The sequence below is a fragment of the Scyliorhinus canicula genome, chromosome 4 (genome assembly GCF_902713615.1).
Source record: "Scyliorhinus canicula chromosome 4, sScyCan1.1, whole genome shotgun sequence".
Taxonomy (NCBI): Eukaryota; Metazoa; Chordata; class Chondrichthyes; order Carcharhiniformes; family Scyliorhinidae; genus Scyliorhinus; species Scyliorhinus canicula.
The window spans coordinates 230,974,410-230,992,188 of record NC_052149.1 but is presented as its reverse complement, the minus strand read 5'-3'; positions in this window follow the sequence as shown (position 1 = coordinate 230,992,188).

The following is a 17,779-nucleotide window of genomic DNA, read 5'->3' as shown; positions in this document are numbered from 1 at the left end:
CACTTCTTCCAGTAGTAGAGAAATATAGGGTGTGCAGTTAAGATAAGAGATAGACGGCTAAGAAGGGATTTGAGGAGAAATGTCTTCACTCAGAGGGTGGTGGGAGTCTGGAACTCTCTGCCTGAAAGGGTGGATGAGTCAGAATATCTACGGCTGGAACGGCGGCGCAGTGGTTAGCACTTCTGCCTCACGGCGTCGAGGTCCCAGGTTCGATCCCGGCTCTGGGTCACTGTCTATGTGGAGTTTGCACATTCTCCCCATATTTGCGTGGGTTTTGCCCCCACAACCCAAAGATGTGCAGGGTAGGTGGATTGGCCATGCTAAATTGCCCCTTAATTGGAAAAAATGAATTGTGTACTCTAAATTTATTTTAAAAAGAGTCAGAATATCTCATAACATTTAAGAAGTATTTAGATATCCATTTGCCCTGCCTTAACCTCCAGGGCTATGGGCCAAGAGCTGGAAAATGGGATTAATATGGTTAGATCTTTGTTATACAGCATGGACGCGATGGGCCAAGCGGCCTCCTTCTGTGCTGTAACCGTCTATAAACCTACGAATCTAGCACACAATATTCTCAGGGCACATTAGGAAGGGACAATAAATGCTGGCTGAGCCAATGATGCCTGTGTTCCATGAATGCATTTTTAAAAAGTTAGCGACCCTTCATGTTGCAATTTAACTTTTGAGTTCAGTTTCCGCTTGTTAAACGGCCCTGTTTTCAGTCATAAATCTGAGTACGTGTTGTTAGCCGACAAACCCACCCAGCATCCTGCAGACTCCTCATTAATCCTGGGCTGGACCGCCGGTACAGAGTGAAAATACATCGCTCCAGTCTAATGATTACATTTCACCCAATTAAACCAACTCTGGGAGGTTTCTTTTTCAAGTGTAGCTCAGAATAGGAAAACATTGAAGCATCAGAGTTATTAAGGAGCATGGAATGTAATTCCAAACGCCAACCAAAGTCCAAGATTATTTTTCATGCATTCAACTGAGCTTGTATCATAGTGCCGGCAGTGTGTGAGAATCTTTCAGTGGACAGGGAGTCAGGGGTGAGGGGGCTCCATTTATGTTTGGGAAATAAGGATTTCTTTCATTGACAACTGACTATTAAGATTCAGGGCTAACTATGTAGAGGCCTGCAAGATTATGAAAGGGCCTGATGTGGTAAATAGCAACAGATTGTTACACACTGGTGAGTGAAACATAGCAAATAGGAGCAGGAAGAGGCCATTCGGCCCTCCTAGCCTGCTGCTATTCATTGTGATTATGGCTGATCATCCAACTCAATCGCCTGTCCCTGCCTTCCCTCCACATCCTTCCACCCAATTCGCCCCAAGTGCGAGATCGAACTGCTTCTTGAAAACAGGTTTTGGCCTCAACTACTTTCTGCGGTAACGAATTCCACAGGCCGACCACTCTCTGGGTGAAGAAATTTCTCCTCATCTCGGTCCTAACAGGTCTACCCCGTATCCTCTGCATGTGCCCCCCTGGTTCTGGACACTCCCCACCATTGGAAACATCCTCATACATCTAAACTGTCTAGTCCTGTTAGAATTGTATAGGTTTTTATGAGATCCCCCCTCATTCATAGAACAGTACAGCACAGAACAGGCCCTTCGGCCCTCGATGTTGTGCCGAGCAATGATCACCCTACTTAAACCCACGTAACCCGTATACCTGTAACCCAACAATCCCCCCATTAACCTTACACTATGGGCAATTTAGCATGGCCAATCCACCTAACCCGCACATCTTTGGACTGTGGGAGGAAACCGGAGCACCCGGAGGAAACCCACGCTTTTTTTTCTACATAACAGGACAAAAATTCTTCTGAACTCTAGCGAATATAATCCCAAAATCCTGAAATGGTAGCAAGAGATACAAATTAGGATCGACACAAAGATTGAGGCAGGAACAGGAAGATGTTGTTCCGCTATTCAGTTAGATCCTGGGCAATCTGTATCTTAATTCCATCTACTCATCTTGGCTCTATAACACTATAATATTTAATATCCTTGCCTAACAAAAACCTATCACATGCAAGTCTTGAAATCCCACCCTCAACAATGTTCTTTTTGGGGGGGGTAGAGAATTCCAGACTCAATAACAGACACACTACCGAACAGAGGCAAACGGGCATGTCCCTTACGGAAAGCTGCTAGCACACATTCCTGAGGCCAGCAGGAGACATTCCCGAATTGAATTGTTCCTTTTTGAAACAAGGAAAGTTATTCTCTGAACCCCCTCAGAATGAATGCCTTCGAACAACCAGCCAGGATGTGGCGAATCAACCCAAGGCCACTTCCATATTTTGAAAAGGAAGTCAATTGTGAGGAGTCACGTGGTAAGGCAGCCATGTTTGTCCCTGTGGCGAACGTATTGTAAGAACCATTCACCATGTATTACACTGTATCATGTCGTGCCCTTGTGGGCTCCGCCCCTGGCTCCGCCCCTTGAGGGGAGGTATAAGGAGCAGCTGCCCTGTAGGCGGCTCTCAGTAGCAGAGCAGTCGCAGGCAGGCACTGTTCTAGTCGATTAAAGCTACAGTTTACATCTATTCTCTGTCTCGCGTGAATTGATTGTCGCATCAGTCCCTGTGTAATCTTTCAATGCAGGCTGCAGAATGCAAGACATCTGCAGTAGAAAAGGCAGTGACACCGATACCGTAAAATAACTGAAGGCCGACCTGTGCCTGACCTGACCCCCATGCACTCAGGTATGGGAAGGGCACCACTGATGTCACTAGACATAACGTCAGAGAAACCAACCGCCCTGAATCAAACCTGAGCACAGCCAGAGCCTGCTCGGACATAGTCCAATTCGCCCCATTCCCAGATTCCAACAATCCCATCCATACACATGGTGAAGCGTGGAGGAGAGTGTTGCTGCCCAGTGCTGTAATGCAGCTTCATCAAGGCTGTGTCTGCTCATACATATTGTGCCAGCACTGGACTGTGTATGCGCAGGCACACTGTGCCAGCTCTGGACTGTGTATGTGCAGACACACTGTGCCAGCTCTGGACTGTGTATGCGCAGACACACTGCCAGCTCTGGACTGTGTATGCGCAGACACACTGTGCCAGCTCTGGACTGTGTATGCGCAGGCACACTGTGTCAGCTCTGGACTGTGTATGCGCAGACACACTGTGCCAGCTCTGGGCTGTGTATGCGCAGACACACTGTGCCAGCTTTGCACTGTGCATGCGTAGACACACTGTGACAGCTCTGGACTGTGTATGCGCAGGCACACTGTGAAAGCTCTGGACTGTGTATGCACAGACACACTGTACCAGCTCAGGACTGTGTATGCACAGACACACTGTGCCAGCTCTGGACTGTGTATGCACAGACACACTGTACCAGCTCAGGACTGTGTATGCACAGACACACTGTGCCAGCTGTGGACTGTGTATGCACAGACACACTGTGCCAGCTCTGGACTGTGTATGCGCAGACACACTGTGCCAGCTCTGGACTGTGTATGCGCAGACACACTGTGCCAGCTCTGGACTGTGTATGCACAGACACACTGTGCCAGCTCTGGACTGTGTATGTGCAGGCACACTGTGCCAGCTCTGGACTGTGTATGCACAGACACACTGTGCCAGCTCTGGACTGTGCATGCGCAGGCACACTGTGAAAGCTCTGGACTGTGTATGCGCAGGCACACTGTGCCAGCTCTGGACTGTATATGCGCAGACACACTGTGCCAGCTCTGGACTGTGTATGCGCAGACACACTGTGCCAGCTCTGGACTGTGTATGCGCAGGCACACTGTGTCAGCTCTGGACTGTGTATGCGCAGACACACTGTGCCAGCTCTGGGCTGTGTATGCGCAGACACACTGTGCCAGCTTTGCACTGTGCATGCGTAGACACACTGTGACAGCTCTGGACTGTGTATGCGCAGGCACACCGTGCCAGCTCTGGACTGTGTATGCACAGACACACTGTACCAGCTCAGGACTGTGTATGCACAGACACACTGTGCCAGCTCTGGACTGTGTATGCACAGACACACTGTACCAGCTCAGGACTGTGTATGCACAGAAACACTGTGCCAGCTGTGGACTGTGTATGCGCAGACACACTGTGCCAGCTCTGGACTGTGTATGCGCAGTCACACTGTGCCAGCTCTGGACTGTGTATGCGCAGACACACTGTGCCAGCTCTGGACTGTGTATGCACAGACACACTGTGCCAGCTCTGGACTGTGTATGCGCAGACACACTGTGCCAGCTCTGGACTGTGTATGCGCAGGCACACTGTGAAAGCTCTGGACTGTGTATGCGCAGGCACACTGTGCCAGCTCTGGACTGTATATGCGCAGACACACTGTGCCAACTCTGGACTGTGTATACACAGACACACTGTGCCAGCTCTGGACTGTGTATGTGCAGGCACACTGTGCCAGCTCTGGACTGTGTATACACAGACACACTGTGCCAGCTCTGGACTGTGTATGCGCAGGCACACTGTGAAAGCTCTGGACTGTGTATGCGCAGGCACACTGTGCCAGCTCTGGACTGTGTATGCACAGACACACCGTGCCAGCTCTGGACTGTGTATGCGTAGGCACACTGTGCCAGCTCTGGACTGTGTATGCACAGACACACTGTGCCAGCTCTGGACTGTGTATGTGCAGGCACACTGTGCCAACTCTGGACTGTGTATGCGCAGACACACTGTGCCAGCTCTGGACTGTGTATGCGCAGACACACTGTGCCAGCTCTGGACTGTGTATGCGCAGACACACTGTGCCAGCTCTGGACTGTGTATGCACAGACACACTGTGCCAGCTGTGGACTGTGTATGCGCAGACACACTGTGCCAGCTCTGGACTGTGTATGCGCAGGCACACTGTGAAAGCTCTGGACTGTGTATGCGCAGGCACACTGTGCCAGCTCTGGACTGTATATGCGCAGACACACTGTGCCAGCTCTGGACTGTGTATGCACAGACACACTGTGCCAGCTCTGGACTGTGTATGTGCAGGCACACTGTGCCAGCTCTGGACTGTGTATGCACAGACACACTGTGCCAGCTCTGGACTGTGTATGCGCAGGCACACTGTGAAAGCTCTGGACTGTGTATGCGCAGGCACACTGTGCCAGCTCAGGACTGTGTATGCACAGACACACTGTGCCAGCTCTGGACTGTGTATGCGCAGGCACACTGTGCCAGCTCTGGACTGTGTATGCACAGACACACTGTGCCAGCTCTGGACTGTGTATGTGCAGGCACACTGTGCCAACTCTGGACTGTGTATGCACAGACACACTGTGCCAGCTCTGGACTGTGTATGCGCAGGCACACTGTGAAAGCTCTGGACTGTGTATGCGCAGGCACATTGTGCCAGCTCTGGACTGTGTATGCACAGACACACTGTGCCAGCTCTGGACTGTGTATGCGGAGACACACTGTGCCAGCTCTGGACTGTGTATGCACAGGCAGCAATCACGATTGGGCAACTAGTAGAGAGATGGGCGACACAAGGACAGATTCTGGGATAACAACAGTTGGCCATCCTTTGGCTATGAGAATACAAACAACAAAGTTAGTGAGCGCAGAAAGTCCATCTCATTGAGAGAATCCTGAAATGACTTTGGACGACAACTTCAGCTGTTAATTCCCTCCAAATTCACTTTCGGATTAAAGACATCTTCTTCACCAAGCCTGCAATGTGCATTTCCCAGAACAAGACAATCAAATGAATTAAAAACAAATCCTTTTCTTTATTGCCTGTAAAATTGTACTTGTCTCTTCATCGGTATTTTCCATAAATACGTTTGTGTGTGTGGGTGGGTGTTTGTTTGTGTGTGTGTATGTCTGTTTATGTCTGTGGGTGCTTATGGGTGTGTGGGGTGTGTGTTTTTGTGTGTGAGTGTGAGCATTTGTGTGTCTGTGGGTGTGTGCATATGTTGATGTGTGCGCACATGTGTGTATGTGTTAATATGTGTGGGTGTTTGTGGGATTGTGCATGAGGGGCGTGTGTTTGTGTTTGTGGTGTACGAGTGGCCGTGTGTGAGTTGATTCCGCAGTGTTGGATTTCAAGTTTAATGAAGTAAATAATCATCTTTCTTTATTTAAAGCCACAAAAAGTTGCTGCTGGTTTTTCAAATTGTCTACACACTCAGGGGTTACACTCACTCACACACATACATACACTCACACATACATACATACACACACGCACATACATACATGCACATACACATACTCACACATACACACACACACGCACATACATACACACACACACATACATACACACATGCACATACATACACTCATACACGCACATGCATACACACACGCACATACATACACACACACAGACATACACACACACGCACATACATATACACACACACACACATACATACACACATACACACACTCACACACACACATATGTACACACACATATACGCACATACATACACTCACACACACACATACATACTCTCACACACACATACGTACACACACATACACGCACATACATACACTCACACACACATACATACACTCACACACACATACATACATACACTCACACACATACATACGTGCATGCACATACATACTCTCACACACACATACATACACACACACATACACGCACATACATACACTCACGCACGCACATACATACACGCACACACATACATACACTCACACACACACATACACGCACATACATACGCTCACACACACATACATACACTCACACACACATACATACATACACTCACACACATACATACGTGCATGCACATACATACTCTCACACACACATACATACACACACACATACACTCACGCACGCACATACATACACGCACACACACATACATACACACACACCCATACATACACACACACACATACATACACACACATACACTCACACTCACACTCTCCTCTTAGATGATTAATGATTGTGGACAGTTGGGAAGGGAATCAGGATTTCAGCTCTTCTCTCTCGCACCCTGTCTGTAACAAAGCCCCCCTATAATACCCAAATCAACCCAAATTACTGTGGATTCTGGAATCTGAAACAAATACAACTGGATCACAACATCCGTGTCACTCTCCATCGATTGCTGACTTTCCATCCAGCCCCCCGCTCCACCCCCTGCCCCCCCCATAGTATAAATCAGATCCTGCCCCCCCGCTCCACCCCCTGCCCCCCCCACCCCCCTACAGTATAAATCCGATCCTGCCCCCCGCTCCACCCCCTGCCCCCCCCACCCCCCCTACAGTATAAATCCGATCCTGCCCCCCGCTCCACCCCCTGCCCCCCACCCCCCCTACAGTATAAATCCGATCCTGCCCCCCGCTCCACCCCCTGCCCCCCCCACCCCCCCTACAGTATAAATCCGATCCTGCCCCCCGCTCCACCCCCTGCCCCCCCCACCCCCCTACAGTATAAATCCGATCCTGCCCCCCGCTCCACCCCCTGCCCCCCCCACCCCCCTACAGTATAAATCCGATCCTGCCCCCCGCTCCACCCCCTGCCCCCCACCCCCCCTACAGTATAAATCCGATCCTGCCCCCCGCTCCACCCCCTGCCCCCCCCACCCCCCTACAGTATAAATCCGATCCTGCCCCCCGCTCCACCCCCTTCCCCCCCCCCACCCCCCCTACAGTATAAATCTGATCCTGCCCCCCGCTCCACCCCCTGCCCCCCCCAACCCCCCTACAGTATAAATCCGATCCAGCCCCCCGCTCCACCCCCTCCCCCCCACCCCCCCTACAGTATAAATCCGATCCTGCCCCCCGCTCCACCCCCTAACCCCCCCCACCCCTACAGTATAAATCAGATCCTGCCCCCCGCTCCACCCCCTGCCCCCCCCCAACTACAGTATAAATCAGATCCTGCCCCCCGCTCCACCCCCTGACCCCCTCCCACCCCTACAGTATAAATCTGATCCTGCCCCCCGCTCCACCCCCTGACCCCCCCCACCCCTACAGTATAAATCAGATCCTGCCCCCCGCTCCACCCCCTGACCCCCTCCCACCCCTACAGTATAAATCTGATCCTGCCCCCCGCTCCACCCCCTGACCCCCCCCACCCCTACAGTATAAATCCGATCCTGCCCCCCGCTCCCCCGCTCCAACCCCCACCCCCCCACAGTATAAATCAGATCCTGCCCCCCACTCCACCCCCTGACCCCCCCCCACCCCTACAGTATAAATCCGATCCTGCCCCCCGCTCCACCCCCCCCACAGTATAAATCCGATCCTTCCCCCCCGCTCCACCCCCTGCCCCCCCGCTCCACCCCCTGCCCCCCCCACCCCCCTACAGTATAAATCCGATCCTGCCCCCCGCTCCACCCCCTGCCCCCCCCCACCCCCCCCTACAGTATAAATCCGATCCTGCCCCCCGCTCCACCCCCTGCCCCCCCAACCCCCCTACAGTATAAATCCGATCCAGCCCCCCGCTCCCCCCCCTCCCCCCCCCCCCCCCCTACAGTATAAATCCGATCCTGCCCCCCGCTCCACCCCCTGACCCCCCCCCCACCCCTACAGTATAAATCCGATCCTGCCCCCGCTCCACCCCCCCCCACCCCCCCTACAGTATAAATCAGATCCTGCCCCCCGCTCCACCCCCTGACCCTCTCCCACCCCTACAGTATAAATCTGATCCTGCCCCCCGCTCCACCCCCTGACCCCCCCCACCCCTACAGTATAAATCCGATCCTGCCCCCCGCTCCCCCGCTCCAACCCCCACCCCCCCCACAGTATAAATCAGATCCTGCCCCCCACTCCACCCCCTGACCCCCCCCACCCCTACAGTATAAATCCGATCCTGCCCCCCGCTCCACCCCCCCCCCCCCCCACCCCCCCACAGTATAAATCAGATCCAGCCCCCTGCTCCACCCCCTGCCCCCCCCGCTCCACCCCCTGCCCCCCCGCTCCACCCCCTGCCCCCCCACCCCCCCACAATATAAATCCGATCCTGCCCCCCGCTCCACCCCCTGCCCCCCCCACCCCTACAGTATAAATCCGATCCTGCCCCCCGCTCCACCCCCTGCCCCCCCCACCCCCCTACAGTATAAATCCGATCCTGCCCCCCGCTCCACCCCCTGACCCCCCACCCCCCCACAGTATAAATCCGATCCTGCCCCCCGCTCCACCCCCCCCACAGTATAAATCCGATCCTTCCCCCCCCGCTCCACCCCCTGCCCCCCGCTCCACCCCCTGCCCCCCCACCCCCCCTACAATATAAATCCGATCCTTCCCCCCCCGCTCCACCCCCTGCCCCCCGCTCCACCCCCTGCCCCCCCACCCCACAGTATAAATCCGATCCTGCCCCCCGCTCCACCCCCCCACAGTATAAATCCGATCCTGCCCCCCCGCTCCACCCCCTGCCCCCCCGCTCCACCCCCTGCCCCCCCCCACCCCCCCCCTACAGTATAAATCCGATCCTATTCCCAGTTCTCTCCAGCTTTGACAAAGAGTCATCTAGACTCAAAACGTCAGCTCCCTTCTCTCTCTCCACACATGCTGTCTGACCTGCTGCGATTGTTCGGCATTTTCTGTTTATGCTCTAATACCCATTCTCTGCCATCAAAGCCCACCGCTCTAATTCTCCAGCGAAGCCCATTCCTCCGGTTCCCTAACTCCCCCATCATAAACCAGCCCTCCTATGCCCCAAAACACCATCGCTGGGGCAACTGCAACTCTTTATCGGAGCCCGTTCCTGTAGTAAGCTCAACTCAATCCCTCTGACGCTCCTGATTAAGTCAATTCTTCCCCGACCCAAGTTATTCCCCGGAGGCGACGAACCTTCTGAGCATCCGAAGAAGAATCTAACACTAACATGATGGTGTATTTCTTGTTATTCATCCGCAGTCCAATCCGTGCAGGCCAAAACTCATTTCCTGCAGTCCATTTTTTCTCTTGAAGATCTCGTTAATGCTCCATCTGGAGGAACGGTTCCTAAGCAACACGAAACAGATGTGGCTGTGTTATACATCTGCACATGATCTCCTCGCTGACGTGATGGACGAAACCCTGATATGTTCCAGTCCCAAAGACAGCTGGTGACATTGGCCCTCACATAGGGACCCTGCACCGTAACACAATGTAACAACATAAATCCTTTGAGACAAATTGCAAACAAGAGTTCAAAATACAGGATGGCATTGAAAAATCACAGCGCTGTCCATCCCAGCAGATCCAGGTCAATCCACCTGCCAGCTCCCATCTCACCCGAACAACATGCCCATCGATTCCTATTTTCCTCAGATTTTTACCTGGCTTCCCCTTCAATGCATCTATGCTATACACCTCGACTACTCCTTGTGGGAATGAGTTCTTTGCCCACTCTCTGGGTGAAGAAGTATCTCCCAAGTGCCCTGATTGGACTTTTTGATCTGATATTCATGGCCAAGAACAAAACACTGCAGATGTTGGAGTGGAAAATTCTGGAAATACCCAGAAGGTTCAGGCAGCATCTGCGGAGAAAGAAACGGAATTAACCAAAAGATTTCTCTGTCCGATTTCCGGAACGTTTAGCGGGGTGTTTGGCGGCTTCTCCAGCGCCAGGAAAGAACCCGCTATTTAACGGCACCCTGCTGTTTTCTTTTTGGCCACGGCGAGGAACTGCCGTATTTTCTGTACTGACAGTCTCAGCTCGGCAGGGCAGGAAGACTACTCGGGGGTCACAGAGCCATTTCTAAAGGCAGCCCCGATCCTTTGACCCCTCCCCCCCAGCAACCCCACCGTGGCCTCTGGAACTCCCCCACCCACTTCACCCAACTTACCTCTTCCGGGGTCCTCGAACAACCCCCCCCCCCCCCCCCCACATCATCCCACCTGTTAAGGGCAAGGCAGCCCCGGATCCAGCCCCTGGCACTGGCACTGTTCGTCTGGCACCATGGGAGTACCACTAGGGAACACTGGCGGTGCCAAGGTACCAGTTTGGCAGTATCCAGGTGCGGGCGGGAGGACCAGGGTGTCGTTCGTCCCAGACCACCCAGGGCCTCCAGTGGCCTAGGAGACCCCCTGCCAGTTGCTGTCATGACTCGTCAATGTTTGTGTGGACCAGAACTAAATAGCGCCCTGGGCGAGGTCTCCCAGACGCAGCTGGTGAATCCCGGGTGCCGGGAGAATCCGGCGAACACATATTTACATAGATTATCATAGAATTTACAGTGCAGAAGGAGGCCATTCGGCCCATCGAGTCTCCACCGGCTCTTGGAAAGAGCACCCTACCCAAGGTCAACACCTCCACCCTATCCCCATAACCCAGTAATCCCACCCAACACTAAGGGCAATTTTGGACACTAAGTGCAATTTATCGTGGCCAATCCACCTAACCCGCACATCTTTGGACTGCGGGAGGAAACCGGAGTACCCGGAGGAAACCCACGCACTCACGGGGAGGATGTGCAGACTCCGCACAGACAGTGACCCAAGCCGGAATCGAACCTGGGACCCTGGAGCTGTGAAGCAATTGTGCTATCCACAATGCTACCGTCCTGCCCTTGAGCTAGGAGACTTATTTAAATATGCATCTCTGGAACTTGCCCAGCGTGAGTGGGATCCAGAGCGTGACATCTCGGGGGATTCTACGGCCTCGCTGTGACACCAAGTAGGACGTGACGAAGTTGCTGAATTGTGCCCAACATCCCAGGTCAACGACCTTTCATCAGAACTGAAAGGTTAATTCTATTAACTCTATTAACTCTGTTTCCTTCTCCTCAGATGTTGCCAGACCCATCCTGTTTTATTTCAGATTCCTGGCCCATAGTTTTGGTCTTACCACACAAGTATAATAAACGTCTTACCGACATCTACTCCGGGAAACGCTGTCATGACCTTAATAACCTCCGTCAGGTGACCTGTTAGCCGTCGCTTTTCGAGGTAAGTAGGTTTCTAGATACTAATACTTCAAGGGATGTGGGGATAGTGCAGGAAAATGGTGTTGAGATTGAGGAGCAGCCATGATCTAATTGAATGGTGGAGCAGGCTCAAGGGGCTGAATGGCCTACCCTTGCTCCTATATTCCAATGTCACAATGATACTGTTTATGTTCACCATCTTTGTTGACCTAATCAAAGGTCACATCGTGTCTCCCAGAAAACCTCGGCAATGTCTCTCACTCAACACTGACATCGAGCAACATGATCTGTGCTGACTCATAAATTAATCCTTACCTTCGCTGCCGGATTCTACCCACAGAGCCAGTTTGAGAGCATAAAAGGAGGCCATTTGGCCCATTATGCCTCTGTTGGCTCTGACAGCATTATCCAATTAATCACACTCCCCTGCTCTTTCCCCAGAGCCCTGTAATGTTTTCCCTTTCAAGTATATATACAATCCTCTCTCAATAGTTATCATTGAAACCGCTTCCAGTATCCTTCAGCACGGCACGGTAGTACAGTTTGTTAGCGCAGTTGCTTCACAGCTCCAGGGTCCCAGGTTCGATTCACGGCTTGGGTCACTGTCTGTGCGGAGTCTGCACGTTCTCCCCGTGTCTGCGTGGGTTTCCTCCGGGTGCTCCGGTTTCCTCCCACAGTCCAAAGATGTGGAGGTTAGGTGGGTTGGCCATGATAAATTGCCCTTATGTCCAAAAAAGGTTAGATGGGGTTATTGGGTTACGGGGATAGGGTGTAGGCGTGGGCTGACGTAGGGTGCTCTTTCCAAGAACCGGTGCAGACTCGATGGGCTGAATGGCCTCCTTCTGCACTATAAATTCTATGATTCAGACTGCTCATTCCAGGTCACAACAAGTCACTGTGCAAAATAACACATTCTCACCTAGCCACTGCTTCTTTTGCCAATCCGTCTAAATCTGTGTAAACGGTGACAAAATTCATAATGCTAAAGTGCAAAGGGACTTGGGAGTCCTAGTCCAGGATTCTCTAAAGGTAAACTTGCAGGTTGAGTCCGTAATTAAGAAAGCAAATGTAATGTTGTCATTTATCTCAAGAGGCTTGGAATATAAAAGCAGGAATGTACTTCTGAGGCTTTATAAAGCACTAGTTAGGCCCCATTTAGAATACTGTGAGCAATTTTGGGCCCCACACCTCACGAAGGACATACTGGCACTGGAGCGAGTCCAGCGGAGATTCACACGGATGATCCCAGGAATGGTAGGCCTAACATACGATGAACGTCTGAGGATCGTGGGATTATATTCATTGGAGTTCAGGAGGTTGAGGGGAGATCTAATAGAAACTTACAAGATAATGAATGGCTTGGATAGGATGGACGTAGGGAAGTTGTTTCCATTAGCAGGGGAGACTAGGACGCGGGGGCACAGCCTTAGAATAAAAGGGAGTCACTTTAGAACAGAGATGAGGAGAAATTTCTTCAGCCAGAGAGTGGTAGGTCTGTGGAATTCATTGCCACAGAGGGCGGTGGAGGCCGGGACGTTGAGTGTCTTTAAGACAGAAATTTATAAATTCTTGATTTCTCGAGGAATTAAGGGCTATGGGGAGAGAGCGGGTAAATGGAGTTGAAATCAACCATGATTGAATGGTGGAGTGGACTCGATGGACCGAATGGCCTTACTTCCACTCCTATGTCTTATGGTCTTATGGTCTTAACAGGATATCGACCCTGATGCCTGTGGAAACAGGCCCTCCTTCTTTACACCATCAAAACCCCACATCACTTTGAACGCGTCCATTAATTCACCGCTTAACCCCCCCTGCTCAAACGTGCATGCTCCTCTAACTTCACCTTCATCTCTGTCCAATTAGTCTCAACTCCCCGTGGCTTTTTCCACAGAGCCAATATTGACTTTGCAGATTGCGAGAACACATTACAAAATGCAGGAAACGGAATTCTCGCCAGTCCATCGCCTTCCAGAATTCTGGCTGAGGAGAGACTGAAAGCCTTTCTCCTAACTGGATGCATTGCAGCTGTTGGGTGCAGGTGTCCAACCTCAACCTTAATTCAGGAAGGTACAAAGCTGCGTGTTAACGAGCGGCAGTGTGTGGATCCCTGTTCCCCAGCACGGGCCCAGAACCCTGCTACAATCCATACAAGCTGCTTCACATCAGGGTCAATTTAAGAAATGTGCGAAAGAACAGCAGTGAACAGGTTGCTGCTGTGAAGCACTTTGGTGCAAATGTATTCTTGCTCAACGAGGAAGCGAAAGTCGGTTTGACAAGGGCCACTCTGAATCTGAATGGACATAAAGAGGCCAATTGCCCCATTGTGCCTGTTCTGGCTTGTTGAAAGAACCATCCTATTAGCCTCAATTCTCTGCTTTGCCTCCAAAGCTGTGGATTCCCCTCCTTCACATGCTATTCCAATTATCTTCTGAAAGTTACAACCCAATCTGTTTCCACCACATTTTCAGTCAGCAAATTCCACATCAGAACAATTCATAAGAGCAAAAGAAATGTTGAATCATGGCTGATCTTTGATCTCAATCCAACTTTCCCTCCCACTCCCCATATCCCTTGATTCTCTGAGAGACCAAAAAAATCCGCCTATCCCAGCCTTAAATGTGTTCAATAGGGGTGGGTCCACAACCCTTCCTGTGGTAGAGAATTCCAAAGATTGACAACCCTTTGAGTGAAATAATTTCTCCTCATCTGAGTCCTAAGTGATTGACACCTTACCCGGACTCCCATGTCCTAGATTCCTCAGTCAGAAGGAAACAATCTCAGCATTTACCCTGTCACGTCCCTCCATCATCTTGTGTGTTTCAATGAGATCACTTCTCACTATTCTAAACTCCAGACAATATAGGCCCAATTTACTCAAACTCTCATCATGGGTCAATCCCCTCATCACAGCAACCAATTTTGTGAACCTTTACTGTGCTTCCAAAGCTCAATATTGAGACTAAAACTGTGCCCAGCACTGTACATTTTAAAAAATTCATTCATGGTATTTGGGTGTCGCTGGCTAAGCCGGCATTTATTGCCCATCCCTAATTGACCTTGAGAAAGTGGTAGTGAGCTGCCTTCTTGAACCACTGCAGTCCCTGTACTGTTAGGCAGAGTCCCTTGTTCTTGTCCTCCAAACCCTGTCCAATAAAGGCAAGCATCCCATTTGCTTTCTAATTGCTTGCTTTTTTTTAAAAAATCATTTACGGGATGTGGGCCTCGCTGGTTAGGCGAGCATTTATTGTCAATCACTAGTTCACCCGAGGAAGGAGCAGTGCTCCGAAAGCTAGTGTTTGAAACAGACATGTTGGACTTTAACCTGGTGTTGTAAGACTTCTTACCAGTTGCCCTTGAGAAGGTGGTGGTGAGTTGGCTTCTTGAACCACTGCAGTCCCTGAGGTGTAGGTACACCCACTGTGCTGTTAGGGACAGGATTCCAGGATTTTGACCCAGCGACAGTGAAGGAACAGTGATATCTTTACAAGTCTGGATGGTGAGTGACTTGGAGTGGAATCTCCAGGTGGTGGGGTTCCCAGGTATCTTCTGCCCTTGCCCTTCTAGATGGTCGTGGTTGTGGGTTTGGAATGTGCTGTCTAAGGAGCCTTGGTGAGTTACTACAGTGCATCTTGTAGATGGTACACACGGCTGCCACTGTTCGTCGGTGATGGAGGGAGTGAATGTTTGAGGGCAGTGAAGCAAGTGGGCTGCTTTGTCCTGGATGTTGTCGAGCTTCTTGAGTATTGTTGGAGCTGCACTCATCCAGGCAAATTATGAGTATTGTAGATGGTGCACAAGCTTTTGGGGGGGTGGGGGGGCGGGGGGGGGGGGGGGGGGGGTCAAAGCCTGTACTTGCAGGCTAAGTCCCTCTGAACATCAACCTTTACAGGTTTCACGCCTTTCAAAAATGCTTTCTAATTATTACGGACAAATTGGAATAACCACACACTTCCAAAGATGCGTCGGTTAAAATAATAATAACCTTCATTAGTGTCACAAGTAGGCTTACATTAACGCTGCAATGAAGTTACTGTGAAAAGCCCCTAGTCGCCACATTCCGGCGCCTGTTTGGGGACACTGAGGGAGAATTCAGAATGTCCAAGTTACTTAACAGCACGTCTTTCGAGACTTGTGGGAGGAAACCGGAGCACCCGGAGGAAACCCACGCAGACACGGGGAGAACGTGCAGACTCCACACAGACAGTGACCCAAGCCGTGAAACAACAGTGCTAAACATTGTGCGACCCTGTCAGAAGTGTGATGGAATAACCTCCACTTGCCTGGATGAAAACCGGTCGAATAATACTCAAGAATCCTGACACCACCCTGGACAAAGCAGCCAGCTTGATTGACACAAACCTTTACTCCCACCATCACCAGTAAACAATGGCAGCCGTGTGTACCATCTGCAAGGTGCACTGCAGTAACTCACCAAGGTTCCTTAGGCAGCACCTTCCAAACCCCTCACCACAACCATATAGAAGGACAAGAGCAGCAGACACCTGGGAAGCCCGCCACCTGGAGGTTCCCCTCCAGTCACTCACCAGCCTGACTTGGAAATATATTGGCCGTCCCTTCACTGTCGCTGGGACAACATCCTGGAACTCCCTAACAGCACTGTGGGTGTACCTACACCTTAGAGACCGCAGCAGTTCAAGAAGGCAGCTCACCACCACCTTCTCGGGGGCACTTAGGCTGGCAATAAATGCTGGCCTAACCAGAAATGCCCACATCCCGTAAATTAATTTCTCAAATATCCACAACCAGGAATGCTCACTGTTAAGGGAAAAGCGGGCGAAAATCTACAAGGTGAAAATCTATAAGGTGAAAATCTACAGCTTATCTACAAAGCATATGAATTAGAAAGCCCAAATAAATCACCGGAATTAAGGACAGTGTTTCCAAAACGTATTCCCAAGTTTTGAGAAGACTGAAATGAGTACGCTGAAACGGGAACACCGAATCCTAAAAGAAGGGTGTGAAAAATGAGAGAAAGCCAGGCAGAGCATTTCCCATTAACAGCTGGTGAAAGAACCATACGTCCTTTACAGGAGAGAGCAGCTTGCAACAAGCATGAAACTGAAAAGCGAACATGTCCAAGGCAAACATTGAGCAACAGCAGTCGCATCGTTACACATTCCTGTTGAGAATCCTGAACAGGAGGACATAAATTTCATAGAGAATGTAGAGTCACATCCTTCACTGACTGCAAAATTCCGACTGCAAATAACACAGGGGCTGAACAAAATCCAACAAACACAAAAAGCAGATGACTGTGCTATAATGGGTGGACATGATTTCAAACGTTTTGTTGTTCATTCAGGGGATGCGGCCGACATTTATTAACCGTCCCGAATTACCCTTCGAACTGACTGGGTGGCTTGCTAGGCCATTTCAGAGTTGACCACGTTGCTGTGAATCTGGAGTCACATGTAGGCCAGACCGGGTAAGGACGGCAGATTTCTTTCCCCAAAGGACATCGGTGACCCAGATGGGATTTTACGGCAATCGACAATGATTTCATGGTCATCATTAGACTTTTAATTCCCGATTTTTATTGAAATAAAATTTCACCTCCTGCCCTGGCTCTACATAGGACTATCTCTCTGCATGTTCTGTTGTCATGTGATTTCACATCACTAACTCCCATAAATACTATTTAAGTTTTCCTACATCTCCCCCACCACCTCCACCCCAAGTCTTTGCCTTTGCCTATTGGTCACAGAGGCAAATGTTGTGGTAGTTTCACCAATCTCCCCGCAGTTTACTTCAAAGGAGTTTGAAGACCACTTGAAAGGGAATGGTATACACCAGAGCAAGTCAGCTCTGTATCTTCCAGCAACAAATGTGCTAGCTGAATAATTTGTGCAATCATTAAAGCATTCTATCAGAGCAATGAAGAAATTATCAAGA